The sequence below is a fragment of the Thalassophryne amazonica genome, chromosome 10 (genome assembly GCF_902500255.1).
Source record: "Thalassophryne amazonica chromosome 10, fThaAma1.1, whole genome shotgun sequence".
NCBI lineage: Eukaryota > Metazoa > Chordata > Actinopteri > Batrachoidiformes > Batrachoididae > Thalassophryne > Thalassophryne amazonica.
In genome coordinates, this window is record NC_047112.1 from 45,258,711 (window position 1) to 45,273,726 (window position 15,016).

Consider the following 15,016-nt stretch of genomic DNA (forward strand, 5'->3'; position numbering starts at 1 on the left):
TACATTTAAGTCTGCCTCCTCCGCTGACAGTCCAGCTGTCATTCAGAGCGAGCAGGAAAAACAGAAACCAAAGCCACACCATGGGACACAGAAGGTTCATTTTAGCCACACTGTTTAACAGAACTCCACGAGGAGTATAAGAACAACTTATAAACAAAGTAAAAACAACCAACACATTAAAACACGAGACGCCAGACTCTCTGACGGGTCCCGGGTCTCTGCGCCCCCACATATAAATATCTGTGTACAAGGACAAAGTCTTATTGCAGTCCCTAATGTTGTGTTGTTGGCACAAATACTGCCAACAAGCCATAATAGAAACTTACCAATAATGACAGATCTCTGTTTCTACTGGGGCGATCCTTTCCCAAAGTTAAGCACGACAAATTATTTGCGCCCACTTTATGACATTGCAAATGAACGTAGTTCCTTTGAGTAATGTAAGCTGTCGATGTTTATGTTTAGTTTCTGTGTCTGACACCTGATTAACAGACGGGAAGGTGGTTCTTTCTGCAGCTTGCAGTGAGAGCAAGAAATTGAAAGCCTTTAGGAATAGCAGTTTGGAAGCTATGTCATTACTGAGGTATACATTACTTCTAAATACACATATTCATTTGATACTATACAATGTTTTTTTTTTTTTTTCTGGAAAACTGGAATGGGGGAGGCGGGGGGTAATAATGGCAACCCAGTGAAATGTGAGTTGAAAATGTTCCATTGCAGGAGAACCTCAAATTTCAATATCATAGTCATCTGATAGGATACTGGTGCTGCACTTTACCACATTCACAACCCCGCAGGCCCGTCCTGGGTCTGAGCCTTTCATTTGAGCCAGACAGATTAAAGAACTGTGGTCTGTTTCCATGGCTGTGAACCAGAAAATAACACAAAAGAAATGTTTGTCTCAAAGTTAGTATCAACAGGGGTGAAAAACCAAAATATGGCACAAGATTAAGCTCAAACTTGGCTGACTGTGTTGATTTCAAATTCTCATGAACACATTACAATAAAAGTCACGAAAAGCTCCTCCTGCTGGAAATCAGAAGGTAAAAAAGCGATTTCCACCTGTTCAACACAATTTAACACAATTATTGTATCTGGTGTGTTTTTTCTGATTTTGAGAAGCAAAGATGGTACTTACTGGTAGAAATTTAACATTTAGATGGTGCTGTTATCGTGCAGTGAGTACAGTGTAGCAGTTTGTTCCCAATATTTTTTTTTCCCTTGGAGCTCCCTCTACTTGTATCTAAGAAAGGCTGAGCTCACCTCTAGCCCAAATGCATGAAAATTCAGTAAGATATATCTTATATATTATATTCCACTTCTAAGGTCAGTCAGTGCAGTGAAATTCACTCAGTGAATGGTCCTCTTTGTCGCTCATAATTTATTTGTTCAGTTTTTGTTTTGTTTTATTTTGTGCTGTGAAAATTGTAAACAAAGTCACAAATCTGATACGCGATCCGGACCGATCGTCATGGTAACAGTCTAATATGGGAAAATACCAGACTGGAAATCAGCCAGTCAGAGTGCACATACTGTTGTAGCCATATAATACATGTAATCATTGATATTCATTTTATATATCAGCACTAACCAACCAAGTTGATTGATAAGAATAACAAATGAAATAATTGTTGATACTTGAAGTGTTTGAGATAACTTCATTTCTTTGAGGTGATCAGCTCATTCTTTTTGAGTTGGACTAATTTTACAGATTTTACAGTGTAGTTTGGAGAATCTGTGGATTTGGTTGCTTTTATGGAAGGAGCAATTTAAGGATCTCCACATGAAATGAAGCAATACTGGAAAGCAGAATTCACGTGTGTCGTCAGTGTGATTTTAATGTGGTCAGTGTCAAATAAGACAAAACAGTACATCTGAATTTTAACAAATATGTCAAATTATGCTAATTGAAGTACCCAGGGTGCATCTTCTTTGGGGATTCTCTGATGAAGGGGGACAAATGGGACAAATGGAGGATTTGAATTTCACAAAATGAATTTTGGATTTGGCTCTGTCTCTGGCTCCTCTACCTCCTCAGTGCACACACTGCCATTCATTATAACAAGTGGCCAGGCTTCCCCTCTGAGCTCTAATTGGAAAGCTGGATGGCAGTTGCCTTCGCCAGTAATGGGGTCCCGCAATTTTGTTGCAAAAGTCAGTCCAGAGAGGCCTGTCAGAATTCGTAGTAAAGCCCATGTTGTGTGGCTTCTCCAGAAGAAAACCACTGCATTTTAATAGTGCAGCTGTAAGCATTTTCATAATTCAAGGTGGCGTCATTAGAGGCTTATTTATTCACCCGAGGTGTCTGCCGGGGGGAAATGCAGTCGCCCAGATCAGCTGTGGCAGCTCACTCTGAGCACCTCCCGCAGGGCCAGAGAAGAAGAAATTAGATTGGAATGGGCAAACATGGCAATCAGCATCGTTAATGAATTAGCACATAAAGAAAACAACAAGCTAGATGTCTCGGTGTCAGTGGAAGCGTAATGATGTTGTGTTGTATGAGCAGCACTGTCACAACATCTGAGATGCTTCGAGAGGTGGAGGAGGCGCAAGAGGGTTGACATACAGCACTGAGAGGAAAAATACAGATAAAACTAATTGTAATGTGGTTGCAAGCTTTTCAGGTAATGTGGTAACCAAGGATATTGCAAGTGAGGGTTCACGTAGTAACATTTAAATGATTTTTCACAGCAGGGATGAATATTTCTGTAGAAAAATTACATGTAACCTAAGCTTTCCTCCAGCATACGCATTTTGTGTGTGACTAAAACAAAATCTGCCACTGTTCCAGATTCTTGTGTAGGAAATGAAATGTTTATCTCATAAAATCTCTCAGATGCAGCACAGATGGAGTAACCACAAGCTGAGCATGCACCAGATATGGTGAATACAGTGAGGATTCACGTCCTTGGACTTTCACATGTTTTTAATATATTATGACATCACCTAAAAATAAACTAGACATAATTAAAATAAACATGGCAACGATTGCACCATCCATGGCCTTGACCTCTACATACTTGACCTAGGCCTATGACCTCTATATTCACATTCATTTAAGATGTTCTGTTTCTCTCTCTCTCTCTCTCTCTCTCTCTCACACACACACACACACACACACATACACACACTAATTCAACCAGTGACACAATTAACAATTAATTGAAAACACAATTATCTGTCACTTCACTTGTGGTTAAAAGTTCTTGCTTTTTAAAACTACAAACTTTAATCCCAGAGAACCCCCCCATTATGATCTACATTAGAGAAAATTTGAATTTCAGGGAGGAAATGAGACAGGCACTGGATGGAGGATGGCATGCTGGTCGACCACTGTAGAAGTTGTGAAGGAGATAGCTAGAAAGGGTGTGACATCAGGAAAGAAGGATGCTTCGAGATTTGGTAGTGGAAGCAGGATTAAGTATTAAGAGACTGGCATTTGGGATTGTTAGAAAAAATTGGAAGCAAAAGGAGATGTGCTGTAAGCTGAAGAGTGCAAATAAAGAGGTTAACTATGTTGGGAAGGTGTCGTAGCACGGACCCACAACAGGGGGCGCAAAGGAACGGACAATGAATAAGCCAATAAGTAAACAATTTAATGTTGTGACAACACACAACTAAACACACAAGATATGTATAGTCAATTAACACCAGGTGACGTGTGGGCAGGCTCGAAGATAGAAGACCCCCGACGAGAGATGAGCCGCGTCCCACACGGCTTCCACCACCAACGGCCTGAAGAACACCGGAGCCGCCAAGTCCCGAGTCCCCAGGTGGCCTCTGTCTTCGGCTGTCGACCCTGGTACTGCTGGCAGAAAACAAAGACAGGATGGATGAGTGTGAATTCGCACACTCAGTAATCCACAGTCTGCACTCAGTTAGGAGGGAGCACCTCCACCTCCAATCACACACTCGTGCAGCTCCTGTTTAACCACTTATCTGGTTTGGGGTGTGAGGCGAAGCCGTCGCTGATCACACCAAACGCCAATCCCACAGATAAGGCAAGCACCACAGGAAAACGGCTGCAAAAGAAGTTCAGATTATTACTCAACGTTTCGAGTCAGCAGAGAAAATGACCTCTTCGGTAGTTGATTTCTCGGCGAGGAGGTGGAGTTGCAGTCCGGCCTTTATGGTGATGGTGATGATGATGAATGAGTGACAGCTGGTGCTGAGGATGAGTGACAGCTGTCACTTCTTCTGGGTCTGGAGCCCTCTCGTGCTTGGAGCCCGCACTCCAAGCAGGGCACCCTCTGGTGGTGGTGGGCCAGCAGTACCTCCTCTTCAGCGGCCCACATAACAAACTAAATGGTCTATAGCAGGAGTTTGAAAAAGTGTGGGAGAGCCCTCCTCAGAGAAAAAATGATTAGCAGCGCCCCACCACCGACACACATACACCCAATTTCAACATCTTCGTGTTTCTTTTCATTCTTTTACACATCTTAAACACAATTTAAAAGTATTTGTGTTTTTAAGGAACTGTCTATGCATTTACACATTTTTCAGCCTTTGTAAACATTTTAAACATGTTTTTAAAGAACATTCTATTAATCTATTTTTACCTTTTGTCATATTTTAAACATTGTTTTTTTAAAAAAAAACATTTAAACATCTCTGTTTTTAAAAGTATTTGGCATAACTAACATATTTTAACATGAATAATATTCATTCAAACAGGGACGGATATTGACAGGATTTTATCGCTGTTGATGCTATTATCGATTCCGCTTATCTATCTGATTCCTTATCGATTCCCTTATCAAAACCTCCTGCTGAATTTTCTGTGTAGTAAAAGTAGGCTTTACAGATTTTCTATGTCAATAACATTTTAATGAGTCTTAAAGTAAATAAATATGAAAATGGTCACTGGATCCTTGATCTCTGGACATAAATCAAAATAAACAAAATCTGTAGTTTTCTCAAAAGCATTTCCTTTCAGACATTAATGGCATGAATGTCACTCCACACCTCTGAGCTGAGCTCTTGCAGCCGGCTGTGCTGCAAGTCAACATCAATGTAATTCATAAATAATGCAGGACGTCTCATTTTGGCAGAAAAAACATTTTAGTCTGTTGTAGTTTGTTGTTCATTACAATGTTTGGAAAGCAGTGTCATTTGATTTAAGATGGTAATTCCCTTTGAAGTTATTAATTCTGACTGGACTCTAACTTGATATGGCAGAGAGCGGCGCAGCGTTTGGAGCTGTGAGAATGGAGTGTAGGACGATTCTCGTTTCTTGCCTGAAACAAGACAAGAGTACCAGTTAGTGACTTCAATCTGCACAAAGTGACTCACAATTGACATTTTTAAATGGCTTTGAGAAGGGTTAAGAAGCAGACTTGCCACTTCTGAAAAGCAGCGAAGCAATGAACCAATGAAGCAGTGGGTCGGGGCACTGCTTCGTTGCTTCAAGCTTCAAGAACAGCTGCTGCAGAAGCTTCAGGGTCTGCAATCAATGTAAAGAAATGATCATTTTCCCGATAAAACACCCTCAAATTCAACGGCCGCTCTGAAAGACCAATAAGGGACTCATTAAGCAAAAAGGCTATTGATGTTGTTGGATCGAATCATTTCTAAACAATTCTCAAGAAGAACCAGTTCTCAATATCCATCCCTTGCACCTCCCCCAAAGTATTCTGGCATGCCCCACCTGGGGGGGTGCCTCACAGTTTGAAAACCACTGGTGTATAGCGATCTGTACGTGAAGTTGAACACTACGGAAGGACTTGTACCAATTGGTTTGACAGAAGGAACGAGTTGGAAAGGTTATGCAGCAGGTTTGGGTGATAAAGCATGCTGATGGAAATGTGCTGACAAGTAACAAGCATGTGTTGAGGAGGTGAATGGAGTATTTTGAGGAGTTGATGAATGAAGAAAATGAGATGGAGACAAGGCTGTGTGTTATGTATGGATTAAATAATTAAGTGCAAGGGATTAGTAAGGATGACATAAGGACAGCCAAATAGAGGCTGAAATGTGGAAAGGCAGTGGGTATGGATGACATATCCCTGGACACATGTAGATGCTTAGCAATGACAGTGGAAGTTTTAACTCCAGATTGTTTCACAAAATCTTACAAAGTAAGAGGATGCCTGAGGTGTGGACAAGAAATGGACTGGTGCCAGTTTAAAAAAAAAAATAAGGTTGATGTGCAGAGCTGCAGTAACTACACAGACATGAAGGTGATCAACCAGAGCATGAGGTTTTGGGCAAGAGAGGTTCTACTTGTAAGCAAAAGTAAGGTTAATAATTAAATCCATTATAATAGAACAGTCATTGATGGAGGTCCCCTTTATAATAGATCTAGTGTTATATAGATCTTGGATCCTGCCATTGGATGAAAGCAGGTGCGAGGAGCCTACCCCCCAGGTGGCAGACAGGGACCAACTGGTGGCAGTGCCGTGGTGGAGGCAGCATCAAAGTGGGCGTAAGTGAGTTAGAACTGACATTTTTAAATGTCTGTGCATGTTTCCTATTGGTGGGGGCTTTATGGCTCAAGGGGTGACAAGCTGCTTCCTATTTGACTTTAAAACTGTTATTGATTAGCCAATTATGAATGAATGTTTAAAATGAGAAGCTTCATTATAGAACTACTGCAACATTACACTGGAAGTTTGGCTGATAAAACAGGTGAAGATGTGCAAGCAGCAATATGGTTTCATGCTGAGAAAGAGCACAGAGAGAGGCGTATTTGCTCTGAGAGTGCTGATGGAGAAATATTGAAAAGGACAGAAGGCGTGGCATTATGTCTTTGCGGATTGAGACAAAGCTTATGATTGAGACAAAGACAAGAGTTGATGGCATGTGTTCTTTCAAAACATTGGAATTCAGCCTGTACTTTGTTTTATTTATTTTTATTGCCAATAATCAAAACTAATAAAATGTGGGTAATAGGTTTTAAGTCAGTTATTTAACATAAATGTTATTTAAAAAATACATATAATTAATTATAGTGTATCATAATTCCTTGTTTTGTTTCAGCTTTAAATTAATGATCAGTTTAATAAATGCATTTATAATTGCAGGTTTAAAGACCTGATTTTTAATTTTATGGTTTATTTATGTCTTAATTGATGCACAAGTGTCTTTTTCTCTTACTCAAGTTGCTAGCTTGCAAGAATTGAATTCTGGGCATTGCAGAGATTTGAATGTTGTGGTAATTGCTTGCTGCAGTTACTTTTAAGCACAGTTTACTGTACTGTACTGTACAATTGTGTAGTATGCAATCAATCACATACAGCCCATCAAATGAGAAAAGTCAAATCTCTTTTACAGTTTGACAGTTATATATTGATCTGTTGTTCTAGTTCCTGCAATTTGTTTCTATCTTGTTTGTTGTTCTTTGTTGGAGCTTGTGGTGATTTACGCTGTGAAGAAACTGAAGTACAGTTGTTCTGACTTTAAAAACTGAGGCCTCTTCATCTGAAGTGGGGGTAAACCTCACAGCCCCTGCCAAGGTGAGATAAAATCAGTAGACAACCCCAGCATTTTCAATTTTGTGCCATCATACGCTGAGGAGATATGTCAACATTTGGTTCCTACAGCAAGTAAACACAGGAGTCTGACAAGCAATAACCTCAATTCAACATTACCATCACACCCCTCATAGCTAAAGTCTGCCATTTCATCTTATTTAGATCCACATCTATTAATCAGAAATGGTTCTTGCCCCTCAAAACAGAAGGGTGAACATGTTCTCTCATTGTTTTCTCATTCGCTATTATCATTGGGAGGTTACGTCTTTGATAGGTTTGGCCAATACTGGCTGTAATTGTGCCAGTTGTTAGTCAATAAAATGTTGTCTTTCAGCCAATGAGGGTCGAGTGACACATGACAGTGGCATTTTGTAAAGGTGCAATATCCTCCATCTGGGGGGAATCAAATTGGTTTTAATGTAGAGTTATTTCCCATAAATGCATTTGTGTTGTGGTGCTATCTTCTACTGCTTTTCAGTTATTTTGCAATGGGAATACATCAGTCATGTGTTCTGAGCAGGATCTTTACTGTTAATGAATAAAGTGAGGAAATAGATGCCAGTGGGCAGAATTTAAATGACAACAGCAATGATGTGACTCCAGGTAGAGTTCTAAATAGAAACCAATCAAGACATTTTCTGGCCAACTTGTCTTTTTCATGCCGTCAAGGGAACAAGAAGAAATAAGTCATTACAGGCCCTGAGGCCTGTTGGTGCCGGTGTCGCCGACTGAACACCCCCCTACTAAAAATCTGTCCCCCCACCTTCATGGCATATGCATCATTTTGGAGCATCAGCAGCAATTCAACAATTATCACCTTGTTTCTGCTTAAAACTGCACTCCAGTCATCATCTATCTCAGCGACAGATATCTGAAGCTTTTTTACAACAATCATTTCCACTTAAATTCAGCATTATTTCATAATAAAAGACGGGGACCCGATCAGAGCGTGACAGCAGCACATCTGGGTTTATCTCTCTGAGTCTGATTCGCTCCACCCAAAGCCATCAAAGCGAATAATGTGACTATTAACCATCAGATGTCAAAGTAAAACCTCTTAAATCATTCTAAAGTCAGTTTTAAGCAGAAACGAGGAGATAATTGGTGAATCGCTGCTGACGCTCCCAAATGAGGAATCAAAACCAGGTCTACATGTTGGTAGCCCAACTCTTTGCCTGTTAAGCTCCCTGCTTCTCCGCAGTGACAAGAGATGAAAATGTCTGACATGTCAACTCTGGCAAAAAATTATGGAATCACATTTGAAGGATCATCATCCAGGTTTGTTACTTCATTGTAAATAAAGAACTCATGGACAAGACACAAAACCGTTTTTGCTCCAGAGCTGAAGATTCTGTCTTTGTGAAACATACCTCAAACAAATCAACTCTGAGGTGCCACACTTCCATGGAACCTCCTTGGTACCTTGGTGGCAACCAGGCAAACTACCTTTCCATTCCCACTTCTCAAAACTACTGTATTTCCAGACAGTAAGTTGCACCTCAAAAAAGCCCTCCTGAATAGAAAAAAATAAATAAATACAGTATTACTCACTTTGGTGCATGGCCAAAGTGTCACAGCTGACATAAATGTCAATGCAAGTGATCGTCCTTATCTCAGTATCAAAGAAACTTAGTCAGTGTTGAGTTAAAATTAAGAAGTTGACCAGACCAAAAAAATAATAAATAATAATCATAATCAGTATTTCGTTGCCCCTCCTCTGGCTTTTATAATGACTTGAATTCTTTGAGGCATGGACTTCACCATATTCTTCAACAGGCTTGATCCAACTTGGTAGAAGAGATAAGGATTTTTATACATGAAAAGAGATACATCTAGGCTCAACTCTCCCATATGTCTTCTGTCAAACTGCAGCTGTAATTTCATATCATTTTTCATAAAATCGGTGTGTGCCACGCCTCCATGAAGCTGTATAGCTGATAATACAACAGACAAAAGTTGAACTGTGCAGTTTTTCCTGTCACAGCAGCCGAAGCCTATAACTGTCACAAAGTTACGTTGGTAACTTCCCTCACTCATCCACTCCTTGCACAATCACTTTTTGAGAATTACAGGAATAATCACTGACCTGGAAATGTTCACGTATCCATCCTCTTTCTTGTCTAATGAAAACTGACTGTAAAAATAATGAGGTGTATGAAAACAATAACCCTTATAGTTAGTTTATCCAATTATTTACAGGCTCTAATATAGAGGGACTGTGTCTAATTATGGTTGTCATTCATAAACAGTTAATGCAGTATTTTGTTCAACCCTGAAAGTCTACACTATGTACAAACACATGGGAATCGTTTCATTTCAGCTCCATTGTGGTCGTGTTTAGAAGCAAAACTATAAAGATTGTTTCACTGTCCAAACACTCATGGGCCTTCCTGTAATTGAAGTTACTGTTAATGGCCTACTGCAGTAAAACTCCATCATAGGAGCAAATTTTGGCGAGTAAAATAGCTGTGCTTTTTTTTTTTTTTTTTTTTTTTTTTTTAAATGATTTTGAGTGGCTGCATGTGTCTGTGAACTGTTTAAAATACTGGAGCTTTTACAGACCAAAGCCCATGCTGGATTTAAGTGCTCAGAACCTTACCAGTTATGATTGTTAAGTGATGTCCAGTAGGGACTGTGAGCTCATCTTTTTGAAAAGTACCCTTTTTAAGGAACCTTTGTAGTTTAACCACATAGTGTGTAGCCAGTGTCAGGCCTGTGAATCACCACCCATCTCTCAAAGTCTGTCACACAACAGGGGGGAACAAGCAAACAAACAAAGAAAAACATCTGGTGTTGTTCTCCTGGAAAGTTGTTTCTCTGTGTGAAGTAACAACTCAGCCAATTGTACGCTTTGTGGTTGGTAAGACTAGTGAATGAAAAACAAACATATTACCCAACAGATATTGCTAGCAATTACAATAGAGATGAATAAAGACTAGAGCAGACTTTGTCATTTGCTGAGCCTGCCAGTAACGAGTAGTTTGGGTTGCCATCTTGTTAAAAGTATAGAATGAAGTTCACAATCACTTAGTTGAAAAAAGAATTATCAGATGAAATGGTTATGAAAATAATCATTTGTTGGAGCCCCAGTATGTAGCCTAGTTGTCTTGGCCAGTTCTACATGTATTTGGAAAGCATTTTAGCTACATGACAAGTGTGGTTCTGTTCAAAATTTGGTGAAATTGTTCACATTGTTGGTAGTTCACTGCGTATGATGAAAAGTGAAGCTGCGTCACTTGTGTTACCTGTACTTGTAGTTCGTATATGATTATATGGTGTTGCTAAATCTCATTTGGAAGAGCATGTTGTACATTTGCCAATGTTTCAGGGGGCTTGTGTAACTTCTAAGTGTCACAACCTTGGTGCACATTATTGTTTTTTATCTATAGAATGCATATATACTGCACAAACCCTCTGTGACATCATCCACAGGTTTTTTTGAAGTTCAAATGGTGTGGTTCTAGATGTCACCATGTTGGCGGCACCTGACTCCACCTAACTACCAGCCAACTCATAAATTAGTGCTGCACAATTACTTGCATTTTCATCGTCACTGTGATATGAGCATGTGCAATAAACACATCACAAAAGACTGGCTATTTGTACACACCATGACAGGAGGTACAATTTGACCCCGTAGTACTGGCAATCATTGTTTTACAGTGAATCAAGTGGGAGGCTAGTAAAAGTTCAACAATTGTGTTTTTTGTCAAACTGTGGCATGTCAGGGGAAATGGAAAAGCCGGAACCTATGTCAGCTCATCACACAGCTATGGTTTTCCTCATATTGTGCAGGCCTACGGTAAATGGGTAAAAAGTTGGATCGTAGGCAAGACTGCATAACTTGGATGTGAAGAATGAAGCACAATAATGCCTCTGTCTCATAGGTAGTTACCAAGTTAGCTAAAGTTAACAGGTTTACTTTGGTTCAAATCTGATACACCGTCACACTAAAGTACGGACTGCACAATGTTGTACGAACATTCGAATAACATTCGTGCAATTCGTGCTGCATTCAAACTTCACTGAAACACCTCGTACAGCATTTCTACAGCAGTCGGCACATCCGTGTGTCACTCATGCTGGAAAACATACGAATGGCGCTTGAGTTGCAGTCATACTGCATTCTCACTGCCGTATGAATTGACATTCGAACATCATTTGTGCAATTCGACGTACAGTCATACTGAATTTGAGCTGCATCCTCGGACAGCATTCATGTGGCACTTTGGAAAACTCGCCAAATTGGCACAGCCAGTAAAAATGTAGAGCACAGGCAGACTGTTGTCGTGCTGCATTTGAACTGGAGAATATTCATATGGAAATTGTACTGCTGTGTGACTGCTTCCACGAATGGCATAGCAAATGGCATCTGAAATGGCAGCCACCACCATTTGGAGCAGTCTGATTGTGTCAGCATGTCCCAGTTGTGCCACTGACGAGCCGGACCCCATCCTGCATCCTGTTCAGAGTGCGCAAAGGAAATATTGCAATGTGCAAAGTCTGTGGCATGCAGTCATTATGTGCATGAGTCATGAACATTGCACAATCACACCTAATGCACTGTGTGTCACAGCGAGCCAGCGCATTTCCGTGAAGCACTGATATGCACTGCGGCTGTCTGGACAGGGTCTACCAGCCATGATAACGTGATAATACAGATAAATCATCTGACACATGAGGTGGACTGACAATGGATCTGTGATGTCATGCTCATGCTGGACGTTTCACCATGATCACAGGCACTGCACGTCAGCATGTCTCCATAATGCGCTAACATGCACTGTGGTCATCTGAAGGGGGTCTAACAGCCATGATAACAGGGTAATACAGATAAATCCTCTGACACAGTGACAATGGATCTGTGATATCATGCTCATGCTGGACGTTTCACCATTATCTCAGTGCATGAGATAGGTTTAAGCAAGATGCATTGTGAATGGCTGAGCGGCCTGTCACTGTGATATTGAGCATCAACTGATGTGATTGACTGTGACATAAATCATGTTTAAACGACAAAAAAATAATAGATGACAGGTTGTATCTGCACCCCCACTGAGGAAGAGGAGACTTTGGAAGGTGAAAAGGGGACTACAAATGCGAAATATTGATCTATTTGTTATGTGTCGGATGCAGCTCGGAGAACCGACCAGCGTTTGAAGGACCCAATATGAAATAAGCAGAGCACGGTACAAAGGCTAACTGAATTTAATACATAACAGTGATACAAAAAATAACAAAAGAAAGTGCGGTCTGGCGTGGTGCGCTCCCAGCAGCGCTAACGGTCCGGAGCCAGAAGCTGTTCAGACCCAAGGACCCCGCCGACACCCCCCAGGTGGCCGCAACAAACCGAGTCTGTGAAAGAAGGAACCATTATGTGAGTCCACACTCTACACACAGAGAGAACACTTAAAGGTGTACAAACAGCAAACACTTCCTGGCTTGATTACTAATCAGCTTCCCAGCCTGCAGGCATGGAACATCCAGTTCACAGAACTCCACTGCAGTGGAAGCCGATACATGACTAACATACAGCTCAATATAAAAAGGTGTGAGGGACACCACATTTACTGACTGTATAAATGTTTGTCACAAAATCTAACGTACCTCAGGAAGTGTGCTGACGAGCGTGAGACCTCACCCCCTCCTCTTTCACAGACCGTGCATCAAACCCTGGACGTTCTCTGCATCCACTGATGATGAGATGGCTCCCGAGACGACGATCTCACCCGTCTGGTCACAAGGTCGAGTCTCTGGCAAATACACACTGTATACTCCAGTCTTAAATGCCACCATGTTCCAATCCATATAGATGCACCTCAGCTGTGAGTCCTGACGAGCCGCAGGTGATCAGGGTGAGGTCCTGATAACCTCAGCAACACAGCCACTCAGTCCCAAATGCAAGCCACCTGGAAGGAAAAACAAAAGACAGAAACAAAAAGGCAGCCAGGCCCCCCAGCCATACAACACTATTCACGGAAATCTGAAAACGCCAGAAGTGTCTTACTGTGGAAAACATGTTAACAGTGTAATTTAACAGTCTAATTTAGCTTTTTTTTTTCTTCTTGTTGGTGGTGGGACAAAGTGCTGGCATCTTACAGATGAAAAACTCTAACCCTAACCCAGAGCAGAGAGACACTGATGGACTTCTTTAAAAAAACACTTAAAAAAAAAACCCTTAATAAGTAACTTCCGTAATAAGGAATTAACACATTTCCAGACGTCATATTCAAAAACAAGGGTGTAATGAGAACAGTTTTCATCTATGATGATTAATCCTGGCAGCAGGTCAGATTAAAAGACTTTATTTCATCCGTGAGCCGGTTTCTAAAGTTTTAGCTCCACGTCTTCTTCTCCATTTTTTGTAGAAGCATTACAACACTACATACAGGCCTGGCATGTGTACTACAACATTTTCATGTGGTTTCACAGGACCTGTGAGAATGGAGGTATTTCTTGAATGGAACACTTTTTGAAATTTACAAAGAAAAAGATTGTATAGGAGAAGTTCAGTTTCAGTGTAGACAAGGCCTCAAAAGCATGGGATGAAATTAAATTAAAATAATAAATGAGGAATTATTTTCTTGGGGGTGGTATGGGGTGCTATGACAAATCCAAGGGGCGCTCTAACACCCCCTAGCGCTTCTCATGGCCTATGACTGGACCATCTGTTGGCAAGATCTTCATGGAGGTGAAGAAGGCAAATAGGTTTGACTATGAGCCCAAAACCATCAGCAGCTTTCATATTCACGTGATATCATAGGTTTGCATGTTTATATATATAATAGCCATATAATAAATTAATTATTAACCTTGCTTGCTTGGTCTATACAGGAGTATCAGACCTTGGTGTTTTTCGTATGGTACTTTTGCATTTATACCTCAGTCTGATAATTTCCCATACAGACCTCGCACTCTTTTAATAATCCTTTATTATCTACTTCTGATCTGTATTACGGATTTAGTGGATATTTGATTTTAACATTGAAAAGTCCTTTTGATCTGTATTTTGAAAAGCCACTTCTAACAGTACTTTGACCTTGAACATTTTTCCCAAGGTAAAAATTTGTGGAATTTGAAACTAGTGTTGCCGGATGTTTGTGCTCTACGAGCGTGGTACTCAAGTTAAAACATATGACCAGAATACACCATCAGTGGTCCTATAATCACCAAGCCGTCAATGCCCGTTAATTAGTGTTAATTGTTCTAACATTAATATGAAATCAAATATTAAAATTTTACTCAATGGAAATACCAGAGCATATTCTGCTAAGAAGGTCTGTTGTCACACAGTAAGCCATATTCTCTCAAAAATGTATCACACAATGCTCAGAAATGACAAACATGGTCAAGTCCAATGCAGCTATCAGCCACTGCTAGTGGCCTTTGGTACCTGGCATCAACTGGAGCTGGCACACTATCACCATGTCCAGAATTATTTAGAACTTTCAGTCTTAATATGGCTTATACAAACGAGTGGTGTGTGTGTGTGTGTGTGTGTGTGTGTGTGTGTGTGTGTGTGTGTGTGTGTGTGTGTGTGT

The 15,016-nt window shown here is 40.6% G+C and overlaps 1 protein-coding gene across 1 annotated transcript in view; it reads left to right on the forward strand.

Annotated features, from left to right (window-relative positions):
* LOC117518100 (neuronal growth regulator 1-like) overlaps positions 1-15,016 on the forward strand; it is a 469,907-nt gene that overhangs the window by 132,159 nt on the left and 322,732 nt on the right. The window lies entirely within an intron of this gene.